The sequence below is a fragment of the Mya arenaria genome, chromosome 2 (assembly GCF_026914265.1).
Source record: "Mya arenaria isolate MELC-2E11 chromosome 2, ASM2691426v1".
Classification (NCBI taxonomy): domain Eukaryota; kingdom Metazoa; phylum Mollusca; class Bivalvia; order Myida; family Myidae; genus Mya; species Mya arenaria.
Window position 1 is genome coordinate 27,405,522 of NC_069123.1, and position 26,054 is coordinate 27,431,575.

The window sequence follows — 26,054 nt, forward strand, 5'->3', positions numbered from 1 at the left end:
CACTTCATATCATAAATTGTCTATACAATTTTAATTATGGATTTCATTGTCTGAGACTTGTAAATAATTGTAACTTATAGTTATGACCGACATCCCTTTCAAGTTGTAGAAAAGTAGATGTAGTTATTGACCTGTTCAAAATGAATGAGTTACACTATCCAGTAGAAGATATATGCGTCCTTCTGACAATAGTGAATTAGTTAAATTTAGAAGATAATTAAACATAGTTCAATATAATTCGATAACCAATACCTCTGATATGCTATTGTCGAATTCCATTAGGGTCCACGGTATGACAGATTTGACCAACTTCCTAACCAAACCTGAAGACCCTAGGTCCAAACGTTATCATAATATTGATCGAACAATAATTTTGTGTGTAAGGTAAACACGACCTCCTGACCTCAAAGTCAATAGGGTTATCTGTTGTTTATGGCCAAGCTCCATTCTACCGTGTAGGACCAATTACCATTCAGACAAGATATGGCCTACAGACCGAGCGTCGGACCTACCGACAGAAGGTCGAAACAAACACTATATAATAGAAACGTCGCTACAAGACAAAAAAAAAAACATTACAAATATAACATTAAAAATATTGAATAACGGCAACAATATGCTCTCTTTCATAAATTAAAGTTCAAAAAGCGTTCTTGTTGCCACAAGACAAAAAGCTAATTGTTGACGTACGCTATATGTACAATCTGGGGAAGAGATACTTTGATAGATATACAAACGTCAAGAAATACTTACACACTGTTAAAATATGGCTCAGTTTGATTTAAGCTTTTCTTTATAACTAACGTGCGTCATAATAAAACCGATCGTTGGTAAATGTTATTTTCCACCATAAACAAGAGTTGTATTTATTCTCTGAAAACCAGTACATTTTACGGAATATTGGGTCTCAAAGGAACGTCTGAAAATATATGTTGTTAAATGTCATTGTTAACAAGGTCTGTACATTATTAAAGATCAGAAAGAGACATTCAATCAATGTTAGTTGTTGCAATGGAAATGTATAAAGAAAGTGTAGGTGTCATATTTGAAATGTTTCAAAATGGCTACATGTATAACAAATGTAATACTGTTTTCACACATTCAAAAACGGAGGGAAAATCAAATACGAGGGTTGATCCAGAATTACGTGGACTTTTTTAATAGTTCAATTATCGTTGCACATAGAACACAGAAAATTCACATACAATACATATAACATATCCGGTATGCTTCCTGAAAATTTCAGAGCAATACATACAGTTTTCGCTGAATAACAATACATTAACGACATATGGTTGAACCCAACCGGCGCAATCCAATAACGCCAATGAGGTTGCGCTCATAAAGCGTCACATTTGTTCGAAATATTTCCCACCAACACTGACACATGTATGCAGTTGCGACTGTAGGTTGTTATTGTTGTCTTTTTACTAAAGAAATATTCCGTTAAACGTGATAATAGAGTTCAGTTGAGTACCAAGAGGAATCTTTCTTTACTAGAATAAGAAGTAAAATAAGGAAGTTGACTACGTACCTTTTAACATGCAGAACATGTGCTTGTTGTTAAAGACGATAGCCCTTGCATCTTTAAACGGTTACCTGAAAAAAAAAGTCATCAAAAATACAAGAGTCTTTAACAAGATGTGAGTAGTTGTGTTTATATGAACATATAACCTTCAGTATCTTATATATTACCATGCCGGCCTTCCCACATGGCTTGGAAATATTGATCGCCAAACATTTCAAGATTGAATACGCAGATGATAAGTCATTCCAGGATGGAGTGCAAGTCATTTGTGTATGTTTAACTTTTTTAATGCGAATAATAGGCATTATTGATAAGTAGTTAAACTATTTGCACAATGCTAAATCAATTAATGTAAGAGAAGGGGCAGATGTACAGCCCGATCCCATCAGATTCACCAGCGTGATATGTTAGCCGGAGTGTGTTTGATGTATGTGCTATAAACAGACACACACTAAATGTCAACATGTTACAAACACTAGAACAATGCATATGTTTATGGAATATTGTGCACACACGAATCTGAAATTAAAATATGTGCCTTCATTGTCTCCAAAGGATAGACAAACCTGTTCAGGTTTAATATTTTCAGGAATGAATCAATGGTATTGCATTTCAATTAATAGCTTTGGTGTGCATGAAATTACCCGTATTGTGTATATGGCGTTTTGCCAAGCAATATCTGCAAATCTAAACTACTTTCATAATGAAATAAGATATTATCAAGAAACTATGAAATATATTTTTAACATTATGACAATGACATAATAAAGTTTCATGACAATGCGTAAACCAAAATGTATCGTGATAGTCTGCCGATAAGCTTTCAATCTGTTGACTTGTTTTGAAGTTGTAAAGTTCGATTAGTTTTGTTAAATTGAAACATTTTGAACCGGTCCCATATTAATAAAGTTTCTGAGTGGAAAATGTTTAGCTTAGTTAATATGTTCGATTTTTTTTTAATATCAAATACGTTTTAAACTTTGTTTGTCATTAAACTTATACATATGCCTTAATTATTGAGACCATTTAAGTGCTCATTTTAATTCTTTTTGTAATAAAGCATTTTTTTGAAATTCAACTAAGAAAACAATAGCTGTTTTTCTCTTAGTTAAAATTTTCACTTGTAAGCTTTAAAGCATGGCACCGGACTGCTTAAACATGGTAGTTGTTTGATATTTGGATCAAACCAATACAAGAGTTAACTGTTGTACTTTGATCCGCATACCTTCTTAAAAAATCATATTCAAAAAGTCCTAGGACCATTTTATTCCAATTATGTAGAAAAGAAAGATTTTTAAACCATGTTAGATCGATATTATGTATGACTTCAATTTGAAAAAGCTATGACAGAACGAAAAGTAAACTATATCACTATTGTTCGTTAAATAATGTATGATCATTTGTGTTTACTTGTTCTTTGCTTAATTCCTGTCATATGAAAACATCAATTTATTTACTTTGTTTTGACTACACACATAGTTATTTTATGAGAAAACGGCTCATTGGTGAACAGTTACAACATTTAGAACAATAATCCATTAAAATGTATTTACATTTTTTTAATACTTAACTAACTGCAGTAGGTTTATAGTTTTTGCAAGGTTATAATACGTGTTCGTTAATTAAAAAATACAAGTTAGTGTATGTCTTTCTTTGTTGTGACATGTCAAGCTGGGCATTTAACCTTTAAATATACTTATTTTGTAAGACGAAAGAATGTCAAAGTTAAGTGTAAAATCCTATTTTTCCTCGTGTCAACCATCAGTTTAACCACATCATCTTATCATTAGGAAGAGACCGATCCTTATGTGAAAAATAACACGGACATATATTTGGATTAAAGAAATCTGATATATGTGTGTGTCTATAGTTTATTCATGTTTGAGTCCATGCCTTGTGCCTTCATACAGGGTTTACGGTATTTTTTATATTATGTTTTACTTCCGGGCTTGTTCATATTGGTTTTGTTGTATTGTTTATCAACACTAAGTATGCTGACGATTTCATCGTATTAACATCATGTTAACGATTTGGTTTCAATGATTTGTTTTCTAGTGACTTAGGTACGGCTATTTCGTTTCGTGGTTTGTTCCATTTGTGTCTTTACAGTTTTTGTATATCTTTACCTGTTGCCCTTTTCTCCAATTTTCCATTACTTCAACCTTTAACATCAAAGTTAATAAACGCAATTCTTAATAAAACGTATCTCTACTCAAAACAGATGGGATTCGTCATTCTGTGTCTGACAATCTGTTTGGAATTCCTTGCGAGTTGCAACCTGTAAGCTGATAAACAGTGAATTACCTTCTATTCAGGTGCCAAGCTTTGATGCTATCAATATTTATTATGCGACCATATGCCACACTTCAAACAAATTTGACACCTACAAGTCGTAAGAACTTTATTGTAGTCAGATTATTTTTCCACGAACCAATAATGTAAAATATTGTCTGGGCAATTTCAAAGTGTGATAATGAATTGTTCTGCGTTATTAATGAATGCTGTTACTTAAGAATAAATGCTATTAACGTCACGGTATAATTATGTAACCGACATGATTTTGTCGAATAAATATGGCGCAAAAAGCAAGGTAATTCAAACTCACTACACTAATAGCCTCGGTTGAAAATTAAATGATAGCCTATCATATTTCTTTAATTATCAACTTCTTTAAAGTGTTTATCAACAGGAACACTAACAATAAATATTTGTCACATTTAACATTATGCGCATGGTCTTTTTCATAAAGAAGAGGAAATAAACAAACTGTATTTCAAAAAAATGTATTGTGAAATTGAATCTCAGTTCTATATTAACATATAACGGAATCGCCCACGTATAATTCTGATCTGATAAAACTGAAACCACTAGAGAGCATATTCTTTGGAGCCGATGTTGCATGCAAATAAAGCTTGAGCGACGGCAGATCGTTACGGCTTTGGATTATGTCATTATTCGCTGGAAATGAACCTGATATTTGTGAAACATTAATAACATATAACTAGCATCTTCGCGAATTGGAAATCGACTAAACGGAGTCCAAGTTTTAATTCCTGGCCTGTGCGCATGTCAGTTGGTTGATGTTCACACAGCCGGACAAATGAGCTTAATTAGGTTTCTCCGGTTTTCCAAACAGACATTATCCCTCTCTCTCGCGCAACCTTGTGCCAACGAGAGTATCAGTTAGTAAAACTTTCATCACAATCGGCGTAAAATGAATGAAGTTTAAACTATATTTTACTTATAACATAGACAAATACTTATTGTATATTATAAATGTATTAAAAATAGCAGGATGAATTTCCAAAGTGCCGTTATACAAGTCCAAGTTCAAGCCTCCTTTAAGTGACAACACTCAAACGAATACATATCCAGTGTTGGCCTTTGGTTCGTGCTCTAATGACCGATATCAGATGAAACCAATACATAAAACTGCCAACAGTTACTTTGTATTTTTATATTTGACAAGTTACCAATCTAACGATCATTCGTGTTCTTTTATAGCAGAAGATTTGTTATGTCGCACAACATTCAAACCATCAGGAACGACTCATCTGTAATATTACAAACTTTATTCTCGGCATACGATATTAAAATGGCACTCTTATTTAAAATCAGGTCATACACATGTATAACAAACTTAAACTTTGAGTGATTAACCTGTAACTAACAATATTTAACCATGAAGGCTGAACACACACATATATTGAATGTCTAGCAAATCCTAAAAGATCAATTATCGTCTCATAAGGTAAAAATACAGTGTTTGCTACACTTTTCATTGAAACTGATCACGGTATCCTTCATGAGAACTATTGTTTTCGATATTTATTTATTATTTTCGGTAAATTAAAACAAATGTATTAATTGTGGTACATCTCATTTGGAAGTAAGAGTGCATCTTTTAGGCAATTAGCTTTATCTCGCTCATAAATTGGTAAATATTTCGTGTAGCCTCACGACAAACACGTGTTGTTGGTTTACATAGAAATTTAATGATACGTACATAAACATTTCACAGTATATTTTCTGATCAACACCAATGCATTTTCTGTGTACATTTTAGGATACAAACCAATCAGCTAAACACAAAATATCACAGAATAGAATACATTAGCAAATGTTATGATTGAAAATTAATAGCAAAAGCGCTTCATAGCAGTTTTAGTTGTAAAAGGAATACATTTTAAAGCAGGGTTTCGGAAGAACAAATTTAATTGTTTGAACTTACCTGTTCCTCAAAGGTCATGGTTATGTACATTTTTAGCTATCAGAAGAAAATTCAAAAACTCAATGTTCTAGTTTCACTAGAACTATTCAAAATGCCTGTATGACAGATTTATGTTTGAAACATATTTTCGATTTAACACAAAGGCATCATGGATTTTTTACTTCTTTCTTTACAAGCTGCATCTCTAAGAAACGGATGATATATTTAGGTAAGTGTTTTACAGTATTTTGGCGTATATAATATAGCGAAGAGTTGAATATACAAATGCTTGCGTTCGCTTGAAAGCAAGAGAATGCCCGAAACGTTTATTGCTGAAATGCTGAAACACCCAGGTCTAATTAAAAATATGATACATTAAGTAGTCGGTGAATGAATGTGTTTGTAATGTAAGTGTTGAGGAACTAGGTTTAAACTCGATAAATCACTGCAACAAAACTGAAAATAAAACAACGTGAGCATTACCTGGAAGGGCGTAATATAGATGAAAAAATAGACATTTTTAACTTTAAAGCAAACTTTAATGATTCGAAAACACATTTGAATAAAGATAAAAAAGACAAGCGACATGTTGGCGGCATTTGAACTGGGTCACTTGTGGTCACGTAGCTACAATTTTTTAATATATATATATATATATGTATGTGTGTGTGTGTGTATTCCTTGTAACGGTACATGAATAATGTGTTTTGTTTGTTTTCATCATTTAAAAGAAATGACTTAAACATAATAATGCATTTAAACTTAACAAAAATGGCATATCATCGTAGTTTGTGCCCCTTTAATACTTTAATAGAATCAAGAATCAATCAAGTTATACATCGGAAGCTTATAATGCAGTCAGCAAATTTGTTAAACTTGGGTCTGGTCATCAAACGAATTGGACATATAAGTATTGTCAACGCCCACTCACCGGCATGACCGGTCCACAAGTAATTAGACGTGTTACCATCGTATGTATTCTAAGCGGTACAAGTTCCTACAATTAGCGTTCAGCAAAACGTATTTCAGAGTAACCTTATTTAGCCTTTAGCAAATTGACCTAAGAGATAAGCATTCTTTGGAAAGTTCAACGACCATTCTTTGATGGTCATTTTTCGATCAATCTAGTAAGAAATTAGCCGTAATAAAGTCCTAACGGCCAGCTAGAACGACTTTTGTTTGATTGATTGCCAGTCAGTACTTTTCCTATATGTCTGCATTATCACCTGTACGAAGAAATCACAGTCGCTCCACTATAATTATCGCATTCATATCTGTCGCAAAAATTTCGTGAGAGATGAATGCTAATTACAAGCAGAGATTGGCGAGCGTGCGAAAGGCGTATGGAAAAAAAACTGCAAATAGTTTCCCATCTGAAATCTTAAAGTGCGGTCACGGTTCTGTAATAAGGAATAAAAATACAGTTATCATCGCGATGCTGTCAATAGCTTATTATAAGAGTATTATAAAGGCAATTGTTTGCCTCCTTATGATTTTATGTTGTCGTGGTAACATCTTTAACCGATATACGCAATTATTGTTGGGTTTGTTAGTATATACATGGATGAAATCTTAATTGTTTATAAGAGCATTTTTAAACAACATGGAATAGCACATTCTTAAACATTTAATAAACAGTTGAAATGGTCAGACATACTCTTTGATGAAGTTCATAAATGTTTTTATAATTTTAACATTCATCCTAAATGCTGTTTTAATTGAAAAATCCAAGTGCTTAGAAAGTTGAAATAATATTTCTGTTGTTTTAACCTATCATAACTATTTTTGAAATGATGGAGGACAAACTATTCGATGGTTTCGATCTTTGAATGTTAAAAATTGTAACTTGGATGACAGAAAGTCTGTCTCTATGAATGTAAATTTATGTATATGCTATGTATAACTGTTGATTCTTTGACCACCGTTGACCACCGTTGTAAATCAACAAATAATGTAAAGGTTTCTGTTACAAGACATAAGATAACTGATAAAGCGGGAACGTAAATAACGTTCAACTTAAATAATATGGTACGGAGTGTTGATAAGCTTTCAAATTTAAGTTATTGCCTAGGCGGCACACCATCCATGTGCTGACTTTAGATCATAACATACTTCCGCATATCATGTTACTAAGTGTCATTATATATGCAAAAAGCTACAGAAACATGCTCAGTAGCAAAATGTTTAAACATAAACCCGGTTGAGTGGCAATGGGCAATCGCCAAAGACATAGAACACAAATTCACAAACAAGAAACATAGAACAGCACAAAACTCTACAAACAGCACAGTGCATAAATACTATATATATATATATATATATATATATATATATATATATATATATATATATATATATATATATATATATATATATATATATATATATATATATATATATATATATAAAACGCAAAAGGGAAATCTTATCAAAGTATGCATTTACTTGAGGAAACTTATCAATAAAACAAATAATGATAAAAATAAGAGATCCCAACTCTATCTGCAGACGGAGGGAAACAATTCAGAGCACCTAATGCAAATACTTTTCAAAGATACGATGCAGTCATCGTTAGAAACCAAAAACATCACACACGGTCAGTCATGTTCGTTTTATCTGACCTTGCAAAGTATAAGGGGTTATCAAAACCAAATATGAATATTTATTTATGTGTTATTTTGAATCTTTGATAAGTGTCCAAGCATGTGTTGTTGGTATTGGATGTTTAACAACGGAAAACAAATTGCTTTAATTCAAACATATAGTATCTTAATTCAACTCAAATCACCTTTGTTTTATTATTCGCTCATTATGTACCATTTAACTAACATTTCCACTCCTTAGAATACATCTTTAATTCTCAATAATTGCAATTACTCAGTTATAAAGTTCTAGGCTGATAAATGAAAATGTGATCTTTCGGTGGTGAGTTTAGGTCCACCTTATGTCACTCATCTGGTACACACTCCATGCGTCAAAGTTTGCGTTGACAAGGTATCTGCCAATGAGATTATATTCTAAGTCGGTTAGTTTAGCGGAAGTAATATCCAAATGATTTGTTCGCCACACTGACTACGTCCATTCTTAATCGTTAACGGTTAGGCGCAAGTCAGATTTCCATTGCGTCAATTTTCCTAGAATGTTGCTGTTTATTCAGGAATTGCTTTTGATTATAAATCAATGGTTTTCATTTATTTTGCAATTAAATTGAGGTAATATGTTTGATCTCCTATTGACTGGACGACAAGAGACAAAGGTTGCGTATGCAAACCATAACGTCACAAGTTTTCTTACCGCTTATTCTTCATCATGAACAATTCATTCAAATATTTTCCTACGCCTAGCAGAACAGGTAGTTTGAAACCATTTAAGTCAATCAATTTCTTTGTATGCTCTATCACGTAAAAGATAAAACTGCCACCATGGCATTATACAAGCTTGATTTATGTATTTGACCGCCGTAGATAGGAACTGTTAATCCTTGTACTGATAGCTGTAACTGTTATGGCACCAGACATGGGATAAACGATGAAAGTAACAACATTTACATGAGCGTACGTTAATACGTATAGCGATAATTGCTTACATACTCGGTATAATTACCGAGAAAAAACAAAAACAACATCATAACTCTGCTTTTGTTGTGAAACCTCTCATAATCTCATCTATATGTATACTAGTATAACATACTGTTGCAATCGGATGTTTTACAAATATGTTGAATAAAACCGGATTTAAATAGACCCATGCTGAATTTACTGTACGGTAAACATGTATTTACATGCTTGCTTGCCCATTTACCTGACAATCTACTAACAAACTTACGTACTTACCTACCTACCTACATTTCTGCCTACCTACTGACCCTTACGCAATATTTCGAAATGTGTAAAATCTATAAATAGCTCGTTTGTACTGGTGATGTTTTAGTCTGATGCATATAGAAACACATAGATATGAAATTGACCATAACAATGCATTTAACATGTGTGGTCCTTTCATTCCGTCCAACGATGCGCAGATTGTGTGTAATCTAATGTAAACTTTTCTGAGATTCTCCATATTACATAATATTTGAAAACAGCTTTCAAAAAGGTGAAATGTTTGAATAGGAAAATTCAATGCAAATGAAAAATAAATTATCAGATTATATTATATAAGAATGATTTATGTAAACATATTTTTAGCTGAAGAACTCAATTTTATCACATTTAAGGCAAAACACGTGCTGGAAAATTGTAGTAGATAATCGATTTTCTCCTTTCACAAAATAATTATTGAAGACGATCTTCAGCCAACAACCAATTAGGGCGAGAAAGTAAGGCTACTACATAAGTTGTTATGATCTACTGGAATCTTAAATCATATGTTGGTGATGGGAACATAATGTCTCTCAGTATACGTTCAGTTGTGATAAGTGCGCATCTTGCTTTTCAGAAACATTTGATTTGTTTCTGTTTTCCGTTCAATATTATCTTTGTCATTTATCTGTGTTTCATCAACACGCACGCACGCACGCACGCACGCACGCACGCACGCACGCACGCACGCAAGCAAGCAAGCAAGCACGCACGCACGCACGACCGCACACACTCGCATGCACGAACGCACGCACGCAGGCACACGCACACACACGCACGCACACACTCGTATGCACGCACGCACGAACGCACGCACGCACGCACACACACACACACTTCTAGACCTGTAGACCCCTCCCCCAACACACTCTCGAACAAGGATCCTAGATACGAAATTACATGTTTAAATATGTTTAGAATTGTACCACAAGATGAGGAAAGTTATTGTGAATGGTGCATGCGAACTTCCAATCATTAATGTTAAAAAGAAAAAAAGCAGTGACTGCGACATATACGACCATTTAAATAGCGTGGAAGACAGCATTAAGAAGGGACAATCGTGAACATGGGTTAATGGAATGAAAGTCAGTTTTATATTTTGGTGTTTTGTTTTCATTTTGAGTTGCAGCTGTTACATGAATACTAGATTATAAGTATCTCTTATGGCCGCTTGAGTAAGATAGGTTCATCCCAACTCAAACGTAGGATGTTTTCGGAATTTAGGTTTACCCCCACTTCGATTTTCTCAAAATATAGTACAAATGTATTTTTGCGCTGATTTTATTTTGTTGTAGTGAAAAATGTAATTCCGTACGGGTACTTTTTATCTTGATTCGTGGTGCAAGGTAATGATTTCAAGCATGACCAAATATTTGTATATACTTTTCAGAGGTGGAAGAAATTGTATGACACTTTGAAAAATTCGTTCAATGAAAAAGCTTTAACATTAAGAGTTTTAGTCTGCCTTGCGCATTTTATTCAAAAAACAAATACGGACAAATGTGTACATTCAGACATGTCATGTTGAATATACATTAACTTCTTAAGACTTGAGCCATGGCCAGTGCAAATGTTGTGCTGACCGTTTTAAGGCTCTCGCCCCATCACTTATTCAGACTAACATTGAGACAGCTAATTTGGCAGTTTTCTTGGCATATGTGCTAAACGCAGATGTATATTGATTAGATCTACAACCGAGAACATATATATACATTGCAATTGATATTCGCAAGTCTCAGAGAGCATTTTCTTTATAAAATATGACACGAACCTCACATGCATTCACAATTCTGCCCTTTAAGTATAATTGATGAACAAAATGTTTTTTGTTTTTTTTTAAATTAAAACATGCTTTGTTACACGCTTATTGTATGGCGCCTTGCAGGTTGCTTGGAAAATCTCGACCTTGACGCATTAAATATTAATGTTTGAGAGAACGACCCTGACGCATTCAATCTGAATACTTGAGAGAAAACTGTAAGTCAGACATAGCGAACAGTTTGATGAGCAGAACATGGATGAAATGTGGATTTTCTTTCCAATTTCTTTAACACAGACACCAGGACTTTGTATATCATAGTGTGCGTTTGGATCAACATTTATATCTTGAAGTATAGTTTCATTCTGCTATTATAAAATTAACAATTATATAACACAATATTAAATATAATAAAGTAACAAATCAATGGTATAAGTAATCAAAAGGAGCAAATGGTTGGGATATGTAGGCGGAACTGAAATATTCCAAGAGATACATTCCAACGGTCTCCATTACCACCTCTTGAACGTTTGTTTATTCCCAACATGTTATCTCGAAGAAGGTATTTATTATCTTGTTCTGCAAACTCAGACTTGTAGCATAGACGGCATATTATCGTTTTTAAAATCACCATTTGTTTTAGTTAGAAATCGATTATTTGTGGTAATGTTATCATTCTGCAAGTGTTTTATTGAATGATTACTTGATTAATGTGACATGTGCAATATCAGATTGACATTATACACTAATTTGCTTTTATAACGTATTTCTTTGCAAGCACCGCCATCTAGTCTGTTGGCACCATCGTTTTGTGAGGATGATATTAACATCTAAACCTTTTTAGCCTTTTCAGTCACAATACTTGGAGTATAATCATGAAAGAAGGTGATGGACTTTCTCATGATTTTGTAAACGTTGATTATTTTTAATTGCTCTTATAGATAAAATTACGGCTAAGACATACAGCACGATTAATGCAGTTTAATCATATTTCAAATAATACTAGAACAATTGGAAGTGAGACACGAACTATTGCAGAATAAGTCGTCAGAGTACCACATAAACCTCCAAATGTAACCTTGACCTTTACAATGAGAGCCGAAAGCGTATACACTGATAGCCTTTGTATGGTGTTCTACAGACTGTGACAAAGCTGTTGATTAAAACAGATGAGCGAGCAGACGAAAAGACTAATCAATTGGAAGGTCAGCGCGATTACCAAATACCTTCACTGGCTTTGAGAAGGAGGTTGGTGTGTGTGGACATGAAAACAATTGACTGTAATCATACAGAAAATAATAATATTGTAGAAATAAAAAAACTTCCAACCTTTTTTCAGGATTTCTGTGACAATCAATCTCCGGATGATAAAACCATATATATAAGGTTATTTTTCTAATAAAATATCTCCATAAAAGCTTAATGATGTAAAAGAAATGTAACACTTTATGAGATTAAATGATTGAAATGTTAATTAGACGGCCATTCTTACCATTTAAAAGAAATACTCACTCATAGGATTCTGTAAGAACAAATATGGTTAAAATGAATAGCAATAGGAATATCTTCCGTAATAAAAGTCTTAAAAGTAAGTTTTATTTAAATCAATTACGAATTAGTTTGAAAACGGTCGTTTATATTATCTGTGTATTTTTTATGTTATATGTCAAAGTGACAATTAATTTCTTATCATTTGTAAAATTGCCCTGTGTTAAAAATGTCATTTAAATTAAATAACAAGCTTTTTACCTTTATCGCTGAATATTTAATAAGATCTCAATTTTATCGTTGCTCTACTACGCTTTAGTGGTGAATTCGTTCAATAGCACTGAAATATATTTTTAAAATGTCACTAAAATGCGTTATAAAAAAACAAGGTCATCTATTTACGCGAATTTTTCAAGCAATATCAGCCAACTGGCTACAACTAATAGAAGTAAAATATTTTGATATTTTCTTTATTTTTTGTTTATTTATAGATATTATACTGTCTAGTTTTATATTTTCTTCAACGTTTTGTTTACTCTAGTGGTAGGGGAGGCTCCCACAAAAAGCTGTGTTAAGCTGCAAAAGCACCTGAGAAAGAAATATTTATTTAACGGCATAAGAATACATGTGAGTCCCGTGTTGTTTAACAAACAAAACGTATTTTTATTCTAAAAAATAAGAGTTTTGGAAGTTGTTTGATATGACAAAATCACTGCCAGAACAAAAGCCGGGTGCAGTTGAGCCATCATTGTTTGCATGCTGGAGTATCACAAGGCGAAGATATTATTACAGTGGTGTTCGTTGTGAATTTCCCGAGACAGTTGTATTACCAAGTCCGACGGTTTGAGAATATTTTAGAAATATACAAGAATTATACAAGACCACAATCTCGTGCAACATCGTGCCAACGAGTGTGATGTATATAAGCAACATAATACATCGCATACATTCATTAGCAAACCAACCTTGAAATCATTTGCTAACTGCATATATATTTTTTATTTGAATTGCATGAATGATAGAACTCTTCCTCGAAATAATTCCTTAAATAAATGATTCGTTTTTATTCAATTTATGAGAAAATATTTTAAAACTTCTATTCAGTTATTTGGAAATCAATTACTAATGCAGAAAACTATCATGATTCTCAAAAACCTTTAGCCGATAATACATATTTCAACATTCGTTTTATTGTACAAGGTAATGCAGCTCTCATTTGTTATAACGCTGTTCTCAGATGCAGTAATGCTGCATTTACATGCAGTAATGCTGCTATCACATGCTTTAATGTTGTACTCACATGCAAAAATGCTGCTCTCATTTGTGATAATGCTGCTCTCATATAATATAATGCTGATATCACGAGCAGAATTGTTGCTATCACATACAAAAAATGCTGCTCTCACTTGCTCCAGATTGTTTGAATCAGCAATTCTTTGACACGAAATCAAACAAGTGCCTTAATATTAGAGTATGTTAAATGGGCCTGCTATTAACCTGATATTTGAGTGGTTTGTTGAAAGCCGGTACTCAGGCGATCCGTGATAATTTGAGAGATTCAATGGTAGATACCCCAAATGATTCACATTGTAAGAGTGTTAAGTAAAACTGTAAATGGTGATCGTATATTATGCGAGTACGGCGCGCCCATGACGCATTCACTGTTTTTATAACCGTGCCCATTTAGCATAAACGAAATCGTCATAGCAAATAAATGCAAACTACGGGGACAATTGCAGTAGCGCCTAACCTTTAATCAAGATCTTATTCAATAACACAATGACCAAGTCCAAAGAAAAGCCAAACAAGAAGAATATTGCGACAAGACAACAAACAATACAGAAGTATCAAAATTCTGCCATTGGTAAATGTTAGAGATAAACGGTTTGGGGTTTTACCATCAGAGTATTTTTTCTATAAGTATTGGACCGATGCATGTGCCAATTCGACACACAATAGTCCATAGTTTTTTCTCAATTCAATTGCCATATATATTGAACATATATTCCCTTTTAAGTAAAGATATGAAGGTGAAGTTTGACACGATCAAATTTACGTGCTAAACTGCAGTCAGATTGAATGAATGTCTTATTTCAAATAGACGAAACAGACACTTCTCGTTTTTATTTATGTGAGCAAGCAGCGAAACAAGAAATTCCCTTTTCCGTAAAGTTCATTGGCCATGTACTAATGTATCTGTAAATATGGAGACCGAATATTTAGAAATGGTGAACTACAGGATACATTTTTGAAAGCATAAGTCATATAAGCCGTCATCGCAACCTAATACATAAAATAACAAACTGCAGTCCTCTTGAACCAAGGGAAATTGCGTTTGATGCTTTGACAAAAAGATGGACCATGTTTTTATAAACGAAAAAACTACGTTTAACACTAAAACCAGACTGATCATATCCCAAGGGAAACAGCGGTTTTCGATATGGCCTATCACTATTGAACATTTAAAACCTCTTAAGTTGTAATCCCAAAAGTATATCTGGTGAAACCTATATCAACAGTTCCTGAAAACATACCGATTCAGAAAACTATATTGTCTGTAATCTCGTGTTCTAAAATCACTCATTATAAAAACATATTATTTGTCTCAATCTACGCATTCTGCAGGTGTTAAATCGAAAGATAATGTGATTATTTGAGAATGTGTATTATCAAATTGACATTCTACACCCATTTGCTTTTATTTGCAAATTGTTAAGCAAGCGTCTGTATCAGTTAATGCAGACTAAGCTGATTCAGTCATTGTTTTGTAATGAAGTCTAAAAGAACCTCGTTTACACTTTGGTTCCCTACTGGTTTTATCCTACACTACATGAACTATAAATTGTGTAAAATGCATAGCAGTTATTGAGGCTCCAATGTAATTTCTTTAATGATAAACTTGCTTAAAAGTTAGATAACAAGTAATTGATTACACTTGTCCATTTACAAATACACTAAATCTGGACCAAATATTTCATAGGGCCTCAAATGGGAAGTTTTTAAAAAAGGACAAACACTATTTTAACCAAATATGTTTTTAAGCACATTAAATTCCTGTTGTTTGCTAGTGTTCTGGAAGCAATCAAATTCATTACAGTTCTCTTTTTAATCGAGCTCGTAGGCGTCATCATTTTAATAGAACGTGCTCAACATATCATGATATCTTAAATGACAACATCAACATGTGCTCAATTTACGTTTTGCAATAAAGATTTAAGGACCTGCAACTTACACAACCTTTTTATTGTTTAATTACGGTAAGTGCAACATATCGACGTCAATGCACGTATGAAGGAGATATTTAATGTACATTTAAATATCGAAACCATTTGAGCTTGTTTGAAAGCAATTAGCAAGGAACGTCCTCAGCATTCCGTTAAGGTTAAAATCAATCAAAACCCTGTTTCGTATTTGCTATTTAAGATTTTGATATTAAAATATAATTAAATCTGAAAATTAGTTAACATTGTAAAAAAAATGGTTATTGGCAGACGGATATAAGAACTTAAATTATATCTCCACAATCGTGTTTTTCGTCTTCGCCAGTGCAATTATTTTTTTCAGGCCTTTAATATAACTTCCTGCTTTTTGGAAAATGAGTTCCGCTTACCTTTTTGCTTGGAGGTTTTGTCTGTGTCTCACTTATCATAGCTGTCAATAAACATTCTCTGAAAGAATGTGCTGTTAAAATGCTCTTACTTGCATATGTGTCTAGAAGAAGACAACGACGTTCAGGGTTAGGGTTCATACTCTATACGTGAACTACGTGTTGTTGAAATATCAAGCGGTAGAAAATAGTTTACACTGGTGTATCGATTTATATATCTAAATATGGGAATTGCATTTTACGTTTAAAAAAGACTATCGATGTGAGGTATGTAAAATCATCATGACAAGTTTTGACCAATTTGGTCGAAAAATTAAGACTTACTTTTGCATGTGACAAATTGTACATGTAATTTATTACTTCGTGTTCCGGAAGTGAGGTGTATTGCCATCTTACATTGAACAAACTATTGTTTTCTTTTCATAATATGCATTAAAATAAATCTCTTTTAAGAAAAAAAAGAAAGCATGTAATAGTGATTATTTTAATTGTTCGGTTCTATTGTTGTTTGTAACATGTTTTTTTTTTAATTATTACTCTATATACACTTCAAATATAACACCATATTTTTCTAATTATAGAAACAACTATTCTGGTTTTGTATACTGTGTCACGAAAATAAGTTTAAATCTGTGAATGTTTTGATAAACATGCAAATTTTCACATCCACGACGTCTCGTTTAAAGACGAATTTTCGTCGAATACGATATTTGTTCCAATTGTACATATGGTTAAAAAAGTCCGTAATAAATGAAATAACATTTCACTTTCTTTCCATAAAAGTACGTGCTCAAAGTTTGTTTGCCAATGATTAAATGAAAAATGAAATTTGGTAGATTATAATATAAGCTAAATGAAAAAATGTACAAAGAAAAATACTATGTTATGAAATATATGTCTAATTAAATCGGACCAATGAACCAAGTCATTAAAACGAGATTTTTTTACTTCCATAACATTGGCGCACACTATAAATAATATAGACATGATTAAAGAGGCATGGGTACAATTATGGCTTATAGGTTAATGGTAATCATCTTATTCCGTTCATGACACACATGTTCAACAATTTGAACATCTTAATCAAACAACTACAAGAACAAACCCAAGTCAAAATGTAAACAAAAAACGTGTTTAGAATAGGGGTTTTGGGGAAATGGAGGGAGCTTCACCCTGCCCTTTTTGGGTAGGACCCTTCTGCCCTCTTTAAGATCAGCATTGGCACCATGTTGCCCTCATATTATGAAATGCGTATTATATTGACATCTTTCTTTTCTTTTGATTTAAATTTATACTATGATTATAAATACATTCAAAATCTGTTTTTTTTTGGCATTTTAAATATATTATTATATTGTTTCAACACCAAGCCTCCTGGAATAAACCGATTCAGGTGATAAATATCCTTAACGACTGACCGCTGATAACCAAAATATTTTACAGCGAAAATACCACCATCCCACCGGACACAATACTGTTTTATATAATTACGAACTATAAATAATAAATATTTTTATGTTTCAGTGTAAGATCGCAGTTTTTTCGGCGGCGGTGCACCAAACGCGGCAGAGCCAAGACGGTGAGTTTTCTTTTTTTTTTACAATAATCTATGATAAAGCGTTATTTGCATAACTTACTCATGCAAACCTCATGTCCGAACGAAACATTCGTCTTCGACAGCGTCTATTTCGAAATTAAGTAAATTGTAGTATCAATTAAGTCAGTAGTCTTGTATTTATATGTGTAATCAGCGAATATATTTTATATATACCGAAAAAGACACCAATTCATTACAAAACATAGCAACACTTCAACGAATCATACAGGTAAGTGATGTTAGCTAGGAGGCGTGCAGGTAAATGATGTTAGCTAGAAGGCGCCTACCCGTTGCATATTCATGCATTTGATTTGAAGCGAACATGTGTAACTATGTAATATTAAGAAATTAGGTAAAAAAGCACAAACGATTAAAAAACAATATAATTGAGTGTTTATTCAAAACACCAGCAGTAACAAATATTCCAAAATTTGATTACCGTAAATGTAAAACATTGAGAAAACCCCTTCATTTCCAATAAATTATGTATTCAGAAAAAGAATCATTTCCATTTGGATTAGACATCTCTATAAGCACTCGTTCCGTGAAAAACCGTATAATTTTTTACTGAGCTGAACATGATGCATTGCGAAAAACATTAATTATTAAAAATAAGCATTGTGTTATTGTCCATGCATTGAGCGTACCGGAGTTTAACAACAGAACTAACCACAAGAAGTGATTGTCATTCAATGGGCTGATTGTTCAGAAGTTTGTAATAGTTAACAAGGTGATTAACGACATCATTGTAAGCATCATATGAGATATGAGGTTCATACAAATGCAATTTAAGGAAAAGTATCGCTGACGCAACTGATGATTGCAGCTATTTGGAAGTAGGTTTTTATTCATGTCTACTTAAACACTATCACAAGGTGTCAGACAGAACACAATACCTGTTTTTATATCAAGCATATGTTCAGACAAAAAGGATTAAATACACAAAGGAAATAAAACGAACGTTTAGGAGGAGGTAATTGAATGATGAACAGTGTTTGTTTAATTTTATTTATTCGAAACACATTTTCTCGTTCAGGCGTGTTACAACAGAGCGAATCACATTATGGTTAAATACACAGACAAAATTAGGACAAAGTTAAGCATGGATCAAATAAAGTCAGGAAAGACCTTTTTATTTCTTTCAATTAAAAAATGGAAAATTTATAAACGAAACATTTATGAATAACAATAATTGATATAATTATGTTTGTTTTTTCTTGTGCCGTTATGTTTTGTTCGATTCATGTTCATTGAGTTTCCGTTCTATTTTTGGTTAAATAAACGATAAGCTAATTAAGGTTCAACCGGTGTATGGTATTCAAAAATCACACGTGTCCCACCATTGACCTTCATCAAACACAATTAAGAAAAATAGGTTTGCTGATAAATAATAATATTTGTTGATTTATTATACAGACTCTGTGTATATAGATTTATTTAGAATGTTTAGATAAAGTTAAAATTTTCCACTTGGAATACCTTGTTTCGTTAATGGTACAAATATGTCAAATATGATGCCGTCTGACAAAACCAAAATAAAATAGCCGTCGTCGGATTAGCCATCATCTGTAAATTTATTTAGGTATAGGCATCAAGTGGCATCTAATTGAGCATAATCTGTTTCAATTAATATCACCAGATCTCTAATTTGAACTAGTAAAAATGTGCTATCATTGAAACAATCACTTTGATAACATTTTACATGAAATTATTTTTTCGTTGTCTGTAACTATAAAACGTGCCCTTTTAAAAACATAAAAAGTCATAAAATGTGGGAGAAAAGCAAGTTACTATTTATGCATATTTTCAAATAATATAAGAACAAACGTGACTTTTTCAGACGAAGTGTTGTTATAACGATCTCTGTAATACCACACTATACATTAAAAGTAATTTTTACCATATTTTTCAAATCATAAAAGGAATGTATTGCTGTTTAATTTTTATTAAATAATTTCAGTTTAGGGTTGGGTTCATAGCAAGAGGGCTGCACTGATTATGCTTTTAAAGATCAATGAATATATTCGTTGACCTGAGATCTGATCGGTGATAAATTGTACAAGAGAGGGCAATAAAGAGCAACCTTCTGTAAATTCCTGCATTTGAAAGGAGTCAGTATAAAATTTGATAGCTAATAGCATCCAAAAGTAATTCAATTTCATTGATTTTCCCATCTAAAATGCCTTATGACGTGTAAAGAGGCGCATTGTTTTAATTATCCTCTATTGACATTGAAGATAAAAACACAGGCTCAATTTATGATTTGAAATGAATCCCATTTGTTTTCTTGAGACTCTATTTCGCTCATCTGACGAGCATAACACAGTGAACGCCAATGCTGCTATATGACTCTTTTTCACTCATCTAACGAACATAACACAGTGAACGCCAATGCTGCTATACGACTCTTTTTCACTCATCGGACGAACATAACACAATGAACGCCAATGCTGATATATGCCTGTTCAACATCCATGAACTAAGCAATATTATTAAGACGACAATAGTCGCTGCTTTCAAATATTTAGACGGATCGGGACCACCGCATCCATCATCTTGGATTTAAATCAACTTCATTATTTATGCTTCCTAGCTACAATTAATGTTTGATGCAGTAACCAAACTGCCTAATGAAGGATGGAATCTATTTAAAATCTTCTTTGACGGTCTAAGAAAATTGATTATTGGCAGATATTATAGATAAAATGATATTATCTCAATGTTTAAGTCGTCTACAGCATTGATATGTATTTCCTTTTTTACGGAAACAATGATTTGAACTCTTGACAATGAAATACCGCTTTGGCGGGGCTACCCATCGTTGTGAACCACGGTACTTTATTCAATTACACATAATCATCATGGGGCAATTAACTGACAAATATTTTGGTATATACACATGACGTAGGGGAAACAACTCTTCTTCCGATGAATTCGCATGTTACAATTGAATACTCTTTAATAACCTGGTAGTTTTAGTAGCTTTCACATGTGAATTGTCTAGACTGCTGTACATAAAATTGTGGATAAACGGTGGACCGGGCTCAAAAGCAGCTTTTGGTAGATCTTTCCTATCTTGGTATTTTAACAGTCCTTTTTATGTTTTATCTTAAATGATAGGAACATGTTTTAGTTAAGTGGATGTAATACAGTTTTATGTATTCAAACACCTTTGAAACAATGCTGAAAGTTTATTAGTACGATTTATGCACATATCAAATATCTGACACGGTAATATTTTGAACACCTCAATTTCGGCCCAAATGGAAATGTGAGCATCAGTTTGCATTTTTCAGAACCATTTGTTATCCGTTTTAAATAGGCAGGTTTCCGAGAATAGCGCGCATGGTTTGTTTCAAGGTTCTAATATTAAACAATTTGAACTTCATCATTAACTACAAAGTAAAATCATTCAAAGTTCAAGAGGGTTGTTGAACAGATCGAAAATAAAGAAAGGAAGTACTGAAAATTGTGGCTCTTCTGGGTTTTTTTTACTGCGACTAACACTTTTTATAAGTTAATTGGACTATCCAAACATTCGGAATATTTGATTAGTCTATTTTTCGCTATACAGCTTCCCATGCTTACGGAAGAAACCTGTAATTCTCAGCAGCTGTCGAGCAGAGTAATTTGTTTATGATATGTAGCATCTCATTTGTCCGTTTTTCTAATTATTAAATGTGCCTGGTCTAATAAAATATGTTGTTAAAACTTTTAAAATCATATCGCACACAAGCTATCGTCTTACATATTGTTTTATTTTACGTCTGTCTTCAATATGTTGCCTCGATATATAACTGGTTGCAAACTTCGATAGATGATGTGGTTTAAGAAGAAAAGATTTTAAGCAAATTAAAATAGACAAGGATTCAACAGGGATTATGATATGGCATGTTAATTTAATTATTAAAGTACAGGAGATATAAAATCTCGTATGCATACAAATATTACTTTTAAACCTCGTGTTGCACACAACTGACTAGGTTATCATATTCATATTTAGGTTGAATTGTTTTGCGTTATAAAGCGTACATTATTCGTTCTTCGACGTGAACTAATCAGGACACTTTAGACTTTAGTTTCTTTATCAGTTTGTATGTTATTTGTTCATAATTCTTCAATGTCTTCAAGTTTAAACTGGCTCTGATAGGGCTCTAATTAGTATTTTTCTTAAAATTGACAAATGTTGGCACAAGTGTGAAGTTACAGTCAAATTTATTAGTAAAAGACCCAAGTGAAGTTATATTTAAGGGAACACGAGTTTCAATGACCGTTCCAAGGTTTGTTGTGTTCGTGCTTGTGTATGTTGTCTGTGAGTCTCTAGTTCAGTGTCGTTTTTGCCCTTTAATCTGAACAGGGTTTATAGTTGAAATATCGATAACTGCGCTTGTCTCGGAAGTTTAAATTGTTTTATTTAAATCTGTACAAGAACATGTTAAATGAGTGTGACTAAAACTACTCATATAATTAATGAGCGAGGCAATGTAACACCGTGTTCCGTATTATAGTTCATCAATATACAATCAGTTGGATGGCGAAATATTGAGATAAAGTAAAAAAAGGATTTCGGACTAAAAGTTTTTAAGTTACTAAAAAAGCAAATCGATGAATTGTTTATTATTCTGAAAGCAAATATCCAGAATAAATCAATTATTTTCAAAACATGTTAGCATTGTGTAAAGAACCATGGCATTCCATAAACACATTAGCATGAACTTGAGGATATTTGAAATTCAATTGTAATGAACAATTAAGATTAGCTTTGAAGGCGTCAGTATAATAATGTGTCTAGTATTTTTAATAACTGTCACGATTCATGTGTTAATTGTATATAATCACTCCAATTAATTGATAAAATGTTTTAACCTTTTACAATAATATCCTTAAAACAACGTGTTAAACGCATGAATAAGGAATTGAAATACATGAAAAAGTCTGAAAACCAAACCGTACGATTCAAATGCTGGAATTGTTTGAACTGCGGAGCATATGTTCGAATGTTATTGTGTACACTTTATAGGTTTGGCCATAGTATTTCCTTTAATTTACAGCATTGGAACTTAAGAATGTCTCGATAATAACGACATGTATCTAATGACATGTTGAAGTTATAAATCATCTTTAGTTCCGTTTTAGTCGTGTTTATTTGACATTTTTTTTTGATAATACGTCCGCTATAAAAGCAAATATCTTGGTCCATTGTAAAAACTTGGTCAGACAAATAGCGAGAGTAAGAGTACATAAAATCAAATACGAAAAGCTTTTAAAATAGCCATCTCTCACTAGCGATGGGTAACGAACCAAATTGCCTCCTGAAAACTCTCTGCTTGTTGATACGCATTGCTAAAGGATAAATCTAAATTTATCGTCTGATTTACTGCGACAGCTAGGGATATTGTCTGCATTTCATTGATTATTCGATTTTTCTAATGAATATGAATTGCTAAATGGCTTCTTCTTTCTTTTTTTCATTGAGGGGCAAAAGGGTCTGGATATCTAATATATGTTGTAATGATGACTTAAAACCCCCGTATATAAAAAAAACTACTTATCACGCTATTAAAACCTCATCTATGAGTCTATGTAATAGCTATAACATATTGTGGATATTGTTTTAATTACTAAGAAGTATGAAGCGAGTAAAGCGCTTAAATAACGTGAGTTTTGGATGCCGATAGTCGATGTCCTTTGCTTGAAAAGGTTGTTAATTTAACCAGCAGTATTGACAATATAAGAATTGATATATACCGTTCAGTTTTATCACAAACATTCTGTACGAATGCTTTCATTGAAATAGTATCATTTGGGAGGATAAAACATCTGACAAAGACAAGAGTCGGTTGAATAAAGCTTTCAAAAAATATATATTTATCTCTTTCGATGAGTAAAGAACCAATTTACCTTACAGATCCTTGCCGCCTCGAAAATGATAAATCTAAACATATCAGGTGTCCTTTTAACTCAGCTTATATATCTAAATATTAGGTTTTGGCAGAAGGTAATTTTCATAACGCTCTTTTATCGCACTGATCAGTTTTAGTGTCCCGACACGTTATAGCGCCCAACAGTGTCCTTGATATTTCATAATTGTCCCATTGTAATTAATGAGTTTCTCAATTGATGCTCTTGACGTCATGTTGACTTTTTATATCATCATTAGTCTCCTAGTAATCATCTCTCGTAGACTCATCTGGAGCCGGCCTGAACAGTATGAAGTATCATTGGTACGTTTAAGTGGAACAGATCAGAACACTTGATCTTATTAAGTAAAGAACCGTTTAAGTATTGCTTTTAAAATCACCATCCATCATGAGCGATGGGTCAAGAACCAATCTGGATCCTTTATCGTTACCCTTTTATTCATTGGAAAACGCTTGATCAAAGTGTACCATCTGATTAACGAAAATATCCGATAAAAGTGTCCGTATTGCATTCCTTATTATGTTTGTGAAAAAAATAGGAATTGTAAAAATGACATCCTTTTTCCTGCCAACGGAAGCCACAACACCAAGGATTTCATGTGACAAACATCTCTTAAAAATATCTCGACACATTTTTGGCCTTATTAAGCTAGTGCATACACGTCTGGCTATATAATTTTCATAAAATTGGTTTGTTGGTTATAGCCAATGTTAAAGCTTTTGCATGACGTAACGACGACTAAATTAATGCTTCGCAACACCTCAGCTTTATTTCTTCTTAAAAGGCGATGTAAAAGGTCTAAAAAGTCTATAAGTGGCAAAAGACATTTTCAACTACATGACAGGCTACTCCATCTTCACTAATGTCTTCAGTCTAAGTTTGAGACTCACGCCCAGAAACAAAAATGCTTTATTGTTTCAAAATTAATATAATTAAACATAATTAAGCGTTTAATCGTATTAAGGTCATCAAAAAAATAATAAACGATTGAGTTTCGATAATGTCGTTGAACCAACTGTATCCAGCAATGAATCTGATGTTTAATGCTACTTTAAAAGAATAACAATATTAACATACAGTATAAGTATGTTATAATAAATAAGGTAGCAGTAGAAGCTTTTACACACGTGCGTTCAACATTTCAACAGTACCTTGTACAGGATATAATAACCTAGTTTATCAAATTGAAAGAAACAGTTGACCTGTATTTTTACATATTTTTTTTCTTTCGACGATAAATTGGATTATCTATTTGATGGTTAACCGTAATTGAATTGAAAGATTGTTCACTAGATAGACATAACATATCAACAAAAACCACATGAACTCTCCAAAGAAGAAATGCTCATCTAATTCACATGTCCCTGGGTGAACCTGCAAATCAGGTTCATACGGCACATTGAAAATCTTCTTAATGAGGATTTGACATTCTTACACACAAAACATAATTTCCCTATGGCCTCAACAACCCGCGTATGACTTTTTTAATTGTGTGTTGCACGCAACATACTTCCAGATTTGGGTTGAAATGATGGATGTTATCAAACGTCAAACACAACGAAATGTTTTGTTTTCCATTATCACAGCTTAGTGTGAGATTGTTTTGGGACATGTTGTTCTTTTTTTAAATAATAAAAAGGAATGTGTAACTACCATCTTCGGTAGATTACAATACACATCATGTTAACGATGAGGTCATTTAATTTGCATGCTTCGAACTAGTCTTCATACGTGGATGAACGGTGCAAGGACAAGCGTAGGCACGAACATATTTGATGAAATGCTTTGATATATTGGTGATCGAAATATCACGATCCCACAAGATATAAAAGAAACAAAAAAAACACAATTTAAGCAAATCTCGTTTTGCACTACCGATTGCGTTAAGGAATTAGTATTTTCGGCAGATTAAATCCTAAAGTCGTTTTTCCTTTGTTTATTATATGGAGAACATTGATATCGCTCTACCTTTGTCAGATTACAAATACAAGAACGTCAATGACTTTAAGTATCTATCGGTGAAATTAGCTTGAGAACGAAATATATTTCCGCGATCTGCTTCGAAATTGTTTTCGATCATTTT

The 26,054-nt window shown here is 32.8% G+C and overlaps 1 protein-coding gene across 4 annotated transcripts in view; it reads left to right on the forward strand.

Moving 5' to 3' along the window:
* The window catches only part of LOC128217132 (somatostatin receptor type 2-like), a 137,050-nt gene that overhangs the window by 47,022 nt on the left and 63,974 nt on the right, over positions 1-26,054 (forward strand). For 3 of the 4 annotated variants that reach the window (XR_008258195.1, XM_052924049.1, XM_052924055.1), the window contains exon 2: positions 17,977-18,031. The gene's annotated coding sequence lies outside the window, so the exon portion shown is untranslated. Of the gene's footprint in view, positions 1-9,423; positions 9,504-17,976; positions 18,032-26,054 lie in introns of those variants that run through there. The other variant, XM_052924069.1, reaches the window with a different exon arrangement.